The sequence below is a fragment of the Tympanuchus pallidicinctus genome, unplaced genomic scaffold (assembly GCF_026119805.1).
Source record: "Tympanuchus pallidicinctus isolate F22 unplaced genomic scaffold, pur_lepc_1.0 scaffold143, whole genome shotgun sequence".
In the NCBI taxonomy this organism is placed as follows: domain Eukaryota; kingdom Metazoa; phylum Chordata; class Aves; order Galliformes; family Phasianidae; genus Tympanuchus; species Tympanuchus pallidicinctus.
In genome coordinates, this window is record NW_026294663.1 from 1 (window position 1) to 7,500 (window position 7,500).

At 34.2% G+C, this 7,500-nt stretch overlaps 1 long non-coding RNA gene across 24 annotated transcripts in view; it reads right to left on the reverse strand.

The window, feature by feature from the left end:
• Positions 1 to 1,888: 1,888 nt before the first annotated feature.
• Positions 1,889 to 7,500, reverse strand: part of LOC128076603 (uncharacterized) — a 67,634-nt gene continuing 62,022 nt past the window's right edge. For all 24 annotated transcript variants that reach the window (XR_008204480.1, XR_008204464.1, XR_008204466.1 and 21 more), the window contains 4 exons: positions 5,723 to 5,804; positions 5,272 to 5,476; positions 3,197 to 3,237; positions 1,889 to 2,001 (listed from right to left, as the gene is read on the reverse strand). This is a non-coding gene — a long non-coding RNA (uncharacterized LOC128076603). The remainder of the gene's footprint in view (positions 2,002 to 3,196; positions 3,238 to 5,271; positions 5,477 to 5,722; positions 5,805 to 7,500) is intronic.

Consider the following 7,500-nt stretch of genomic DNA (forward strand, 5'->3'; position numbering starts at 1 on the left):
CTTATTTTCATAGAAATCCCTGTTTTTCCCCTGAAATATCGCTTATTTTCCTAGAAATCCCTGTTTTTCCCCTTAAATATCGCTTATTTTCATAGAAATCCCTGTTTTTCCCCTTAAATATCGCTTATTTTCATAGAAATCCCTGTTTTTCCCCTGAAATATCGCTTGTTTTCCTAGAAATCCCTGTTTTTCCCCTTAAATATCGCTTATTTTCATAGAAATCCCTGTTTTTCACCTGAAATATCGCTTATTTTCATAGAAATCCCTGTTTTTAACCTGAAATATCGCTTATTTTCATAGAAATCCCTGTTTTTCCCCTTAAATATCGCTTATTTTCATAGAAATCCCTGTTTTTCCCCTGAAATATCACTTATTTTCATAGAAATCCCTGTTTTTCCCCTTAAATATCGCTTATTTTCATAGAAATCCCTGTTTTTAACCCTGAAATATCGCTTATTTTCATAGAAATCCCTGTTTTTAACCTGAAATATCGCTTATTTTCATAGAAATCCCTGTTTTTCCCCTGAAATATCGCTTATTTTCATAGAAATCCCTGTTTTTAACTGAAATATCGCTTATTTTCATAGAAATCCCTGTTTTTCCCCTGAAATATCGCTTATTTTCATAGAAATCCCTGTTTTTAACCTGAAATATTGCTTATTTTCATAGAAATCCCTGTTTTTCACCTGAAATATCGCTTATTTTCATAGAAATCCCTGTTTTTAACCTGAAATATCGCTTATTTTCATAGAAATCCCTGTTTTTCCCCTTAAATATCGCTTATTTTCATAGAAATCCCTGTTTTTCACCTGAAATATCGCTTATTTTCATAGAAATCCCTGTTTTTCCCCTGAAATATCGCTTATTTTCATAGAAATCCCTGTTTTTCCCCTGAAATATCGCTTATTTTCATAGAAATCCCTGTTTTTCCCCTGAAATATCGCTTATTTTCATAGAAATCCCTGTTTTTCCCCTGAAATATCACTTATTTTCATAGAAATCCCTGCTTTGAACCTTAAATATCGCTTATTTTCATAGAAATCCCTGTTTTTCCCCTGAAATATCGCTTATTTTCATAGAAATCCCTGTTTTTCACCTGAAATATCGCTTATTTTCATAGAAATCCCTGTTTTTAACCTGAAATATCGCTTATTTTCATAGAAATCCCTGTTTTTCCCCATAAATATCGCTTATTTTCATAGAAATCCCTGTTTTTAACCTGAAATATCGCTTATTTTCATAGAAATCCCTGTTTTTCCCCTTAAATATCGCTTATTTTCATAGAAATCCCTGTTTTTCCCCTGAAATATCGCTTATTTTCATAGAAATCCCTGTTTTTAACCTGAAATATCGCTTATTTTCATAGAAATCCCTGTTTTTAACCCTTAAATATCGCTTATTTTCATAGAAATCCCTGTTTTTCCCCTGAAATATCGCTTATTTTCATAGAAATCCCTGTTTTGAACCTGAAATATCGCTTATTTTCATAGAAATCCCTGTTTTTCCCCTGAAATATCGCTTATTTTCATAGAAATCCCTGTTTTTCACCTGAAATATCGCTTATTTTCATAGAAATCCCTGTTTTTAACCACTAAATATCGCTTATTTTCATACAAATACCTGTTTTTCCCCAAAAAATATCGCTTATTTTCACAGAAATCCCTGTTTTTCCCCTGAAATATCGCTTATTTTCATAGAAATCCCTGTTTTTCCCCTGAAATATCGCTTATTTTCATAGAAATCCCTGTTTTTCCCCTGAAATATCGCTTATTTTCATAGAAATCCCTGTTTTTCCCCTGAAATATCGCTTATTTTCATAGAAATCCCTGTTTTTCCCCTGAAATATCGCTTATTTTCATAGAAATCCCTGTTTTTCTCCTTAAATATCGCTTATTTTCATAGAAATCCCTGTTTTTAACCTTAAATATCGCTTATTTTCATAGAAATCCCTGTTTTTCCCCTGAAATATCGCTTATTTTCATAGAAATCCCTGTTTTTCCCCTTAAATATCGCTTATTTTCATAGAAATCCCTGTTTTTAACCCTTAAATATCGCTTATTTTCATAGAAATCCCTGTTTTTCACCTGAAATATCGCTTATTTTCATAGAAATCCCTGTTTTTAACCTGAAATATCGCTTATTTTCATAGAAATCCCTGTTTTTCCCCTGAAATATCGCTTGTTTTCATAGAAATCCCTGTTTTTCCCCTGAAATATCGCTTATTTTTCATAGAAATCCCTGTTTTTCCCCTTAAATATCGCTTATTTTCATAGAAATCCCTGTTTTAACCACTAAATATCACTTATTTTTTATAGAAATCCCTGTTTTTCCCCTGAAATATCGCTTATTTTCATAGAAATCCCTGTTTTTAACCTGAAATATCGCTTATTTTCATAGAAATCCCTGTTTTTCCCCTTAAATATCGCTTATTTTCATAGAAATCCCTGTTTTTCCCCTTAAATATCGCTTATTTTCATAGAAATTCCTGTTTTTAACCACTAAATATCGCTTATTTTCATAGAAATCTCTCTTTTTCACCTGAAATATCACTTTTTTTAATAGAAATTCCTGTTTTTAACCTTAAATATTGCTTATTTTCATAGAAATCCCTGTTTTTAACCTTAAACATCACTTATTTTCAGAGAAATCCCTGTTTTTCCCCATAAATATCACTTATTTTCATAGAAATCCCTGTTTTTCCCCTTGAAATATCGCTTATTTTCATAGAAATCCCTGTTTTTCCCCTGAAATATCGCTTATTTTCATAGAAATCCCTGTTTTTCCCCTTAAATATCGCTTATTTTCATAGAAATCCCTGTTTTTAACCACTAAATATCGCTTATTTTCATAGAAATCCCTGTTTTTCCCCATAAATATCGCTTATTTTCATAGAAATCCCTGTTTTTCCCCTGAAATATCGCTTATTTTCATAGAAATCCCTGTTTTTCCCCTTAAATATCGCTTATTTTCATAGAAATCCCTGTTTTTCCCCATAAATATCGCTTATTTTCATAGAAATCCCTGTTTTTCCCCATAAATATCGCTTATTTTCATAGAAATCCCTGTTTTTCCCCTGAAATATCGCTTATTTTCATAGAAATCCCTGTTTTTCCCCTGAAATATCGCTTATTTTCATAGAAATCCCTGTTTTTCCCCTGAAATATCGCTTATTTTCATAGAAATCCCTGTTTTTCACCTGAAATATCGCTTATTTTCATAGAAATCCCTGTTTTTAACCTTAAATATCGCTTATTTTCATAGAAATCCCTCTTTCTCACCTAAAATATCGCTTATTTTCATAGAAATCCCTGTTTTTCCCCTTAAATATCGCTTATTTTCATTGAAATCCCTGTTTTTCCCCTGAAATATCGCTTATTTTCATAGAAATCCCTGTTTTTCCCCTGAAATATCGCTGATTTTCATAGAAATCCCTGTTTTTCCCCTGAAATATCGCTTATTTTCATAGAAATCCCACTTTTTCCCCTTAAATATCGCTAATTGTCATCGAAATCCCTGTTTCTTTTTTCAGTCTGGGTTTTTTCCCCTTTAATATGGCTTTTTCTACCTGAATTCCCCATTTCTCCCCTTATTTATGGGGTTTTTCCCCTTCAGTCTGCGTTTTTCTGCTCAAAATCCCTGATTTTCCCCTTCAATCTGGGGTTTTCTCAAAGAAATCCCTGTTTTTCCCCTTAAATCTCAGCTGTTCTGCTCGAAATCCCTGTTTTTTGTACTAAATCTGGGGTTTTTCCCCTTCAATCTGAGGATTTCTCATACAAATCCCTGTTTTTCCCATTCAATGACCACAGTATCTCCCAAAATGGCCCAAAATCCTAATAAACAGCCCCAAAATCTCAAGAAACTGCGCTGAAATCCCCCAAAATTGACACAAAATATCAATAAATGGCCCCAAAACCCAATAAACGGCAACGACATGCTGAGATAGGGCCACAAAATCCCAAAAAACGGCCCCAAAATCTCAAGAAACAGCACCAAAATCCCCAAAAACTGCCCCAAAATATCAATAAATGGCCCAAAATCCCAATAAACAACAACAAAATCCCAAGAAATGGCCCCAAAATTCCCAAAAAACTACTCCAAAATCTCCAAAAATAATCCCAAAATCCCAATCAAACCCCCCAAAATCTCAAAAAATGAACCCAAACTCCCAGAAAAGAACAACTAAATCTCCAAAAATGAAACCAAAAACCAAATAGATGACCCCAAAATCACACAAAATGACTCCAAAAGATAAATAAAAAGCAGCAAATCCCAATAAACGGCCCCAAAATTCCAAAAAATGGGGTTTTCATCCAAAAATATCTGCTTTTCCACGAAAAATAGGGGTTTCCTCTTACCCTAAAACCTAACCCTAACCCTAACCCTAACCCTAACCCTAACCCTAACCCTAACCCTAACCCTAACCCTAACCCTAACCCTAACCCTAACCCTAGCCCTACCCTAACCCTAACCCTAACCCTAACCCTAACCCTAACCCTAACCCTAACCCTAGCCCTACCCTAACCCTAACCCTAACCCTAACCCTAACCCTAACCCTAACCCTAACCCTAACCCTAACCCTAACCCTAACCCTAACCCTAACCCTAACCCTAACCCTAACCCTGTGCCTAACCCTAACCCTAACCCTAACCCTACCCTAACCCTAACCCTAACCCTAACCCTAAACCTGTGCCTAACCCTAACCCTAACCCTAACCCTAACCCTAACCCTAACCCTAACCCTAACTCTTACCCTAACCCTAACCCTAACCCTAACCCTAACCCTAACCCTAACCCTAAACCTAACCCTAACCCTAACCCTAACCCTTACCCTAACCCTAACCCTAACCCTAACCCTAACCCTAACCCTAACCCTAACCCTACCCTAACCCTAACCCTAACCCTAACCCTAACCCTAACCCTAACCCTAACCCTAACCCTAACCCTAACCCTAACCCTAACCCTAACCCTAACCCTAACCCTAACCCTAACCCTAACCCTAACCTAAACCTAACCCTAACCCTAACCCTAACCCTAACCCTAACCCTAACCCTAACCCTAACCCTAACCCTAACCCTAACCCTAACCCTACCCTAACCCTAACCCTAACCCTAACCCTAACCCTAACCCTAACCCTAACCCTAACCCTACCCTTAAATATCACTTATTTTCATAGAAATCCCTGCTTTGAACCTTAAATATCGCTTATTTTCATAGAAATCCCTGTTTTTCCCCTGAAATATCGCTTATTTTCATAGAAATCCCTGTTTTTCACCTTAAATATCGCTTATTTTCATAGAAATCCCTGTTTTTCCCCATAAATATCGCTTATTTTCATAGAAATCCCTGTTTTTAACCTGAAATATCGCTTATTTTCATAGAAATCCCTGTTTTTAACCTGAAATATCGCTTATTTTCATAGAAATCCCTGCTTTTAACCTTAAATATCGCTTATTTTCATAGAAATCCCTGTTTTTCACCTGAAATATCGCTTATTTTCATAGAAATCCCTGTTTTTAACCTGAAATATCGCTTATTTTCATAGAAATCCCTGTTTTTCCCCTGAAATATCGCTTATTTTCATAGAAATCCCTGTTTTTCCCCTGAAATATCGCTTATTTTCATAGAAATCCCTGTTTTTCCCCTGAAATATCGCTTATTTTCATAGAAATCCCTGTTTTTCTCCTTAAATATCGCTTATTTTCATAGAAATCCCTGTTTTTAACCTTAAATATCGCTTATTTTCATAGAAATCCCTGTTTTTCCCCTTAAATATCGCTTATTTTCATAGAAATCCCTGTTTTTAAGCTGAAATATTGCTTATTTTCATAGAAATCCCTGTTTTTCCCCTGAAATATCGCTTATTTTCATAGAAATCCCTGTTTTTAACCTGAAATATCGCTTATTTTCATAGAAATCCCTGTTTTTCCCCTGAAATATCGCTTATTTTCATAGAAATCCCTGTTTTTAACCTGAAATATCGCTTATTTTCATAGAAATCCCTGTTTTTCCCCTGAAATATCGCTTATTTTCATAGAAATCCCTGTTTTTAACCTGAAATATCGCTTATTTTCATAGAAATCCCTGTTTTTCCCCTGAAATATCGCTTATTTTCCTAGAAATCCCTGTTTTTAACCTTGAAATATCACTTATTTTCATAGAAATCCCTGTTTTTAACCTGAAATATCGCTTATTTTCATAGAAATCCCTGTTTTTCCCCTGAAATATCGCTTGTTTTCATAGAAATCCCTGTTTTTCCCCTGAAATATCGCTTATTTTCATAGAAATCCCTGTTTTTCCCCTGAAATATCACTTATTTTCATAGAAATCCCTGTTTTAACCACTAAATATCACTTATTTTTTATAGAAATCCCTGTTTTTCCCCTGAAATATCGCTTATTTTCATAGAAATCCCTGTTTTTACCCTTAAATATCGCTTATTTTCATAGAAATTCTGTTTTTAACCACTAAATATCGCTTATTTTCATAGAAATCTCTCTTTTTCACCTTAAATATCACTTTTTTTAATAGAAATTCCTGTTTTTAACCTTAAATATTGCTTATTTTCATAGAAATCCCTGTTTTTAACCTTAAATATCACTTATTTTCAGAGAAATCCCTGTTTTTCCCCTTAAATATCGCTTATTTTCATAGAAATCCCTGTTTTTAACCCTTAAATATCGCTTATTTTCATAGAAATCCCTGTTTTTCCCCTGAAATATCGCTTATTTTCATAGAAATCCCTGTTTTTCCCCATAAATATCACTTATTTTCATAGAAATCCCTGTTTTTAACCTGAAATATCGCTTATTTTCATAGAAATCCCTGTTTTTCCCATGAAATATCGCTTATTTTCATAGAAATCCCTGTTTTTCCCCTGAAATATCGCTTATTTTCATAGAAATCCCTGTTTTTCCCCTCAAATATCGCTTATTTTCATAGAAATCCCTGTTTTTCCCCTTAAATATCGCTTATTTTCATAGAAATCCCTGTTTTTCCCCTGAAATATCGCTTATTTTCATAGAAATCCCTGTTTTTCCCCTGAAATATCGCTTATTTTCATAGAAATCCCTGTTTTTCCCCTGAAATATCGCTTATTTTCATAGAAATCCCTGTTTTTCCCCTTAAATATCGCTTATTTTCATAGAAATCCCTGTTTTTCCCCTGAAATATCGCTTATTTTCATAGAAATCCCTGTTTTTAACCTGAAGTATCGCTTATTTTCATAGAAATCCCTCTTTCTCACCTAAAATATCGCTGATTTTCATAGAAATCCCTGTTTTTCCCCTTAAATATCGCTTATTTTCATTGAAATCCCTGTTTTTCCCCTGAAATATCGCTTATTTTCATAGAAATCCCTGTTTTTAACCTGAAATATCGCTTATTTTCATAGAAATCCCTGTTTTTCCCCTGAAATATCGCTGATTTTCATAGAAATCCCTGTTTTTCCCCTGAAATATCGCTTATTTTCATAGAAATCCCACTTTTTCCCCTTAAATATCGC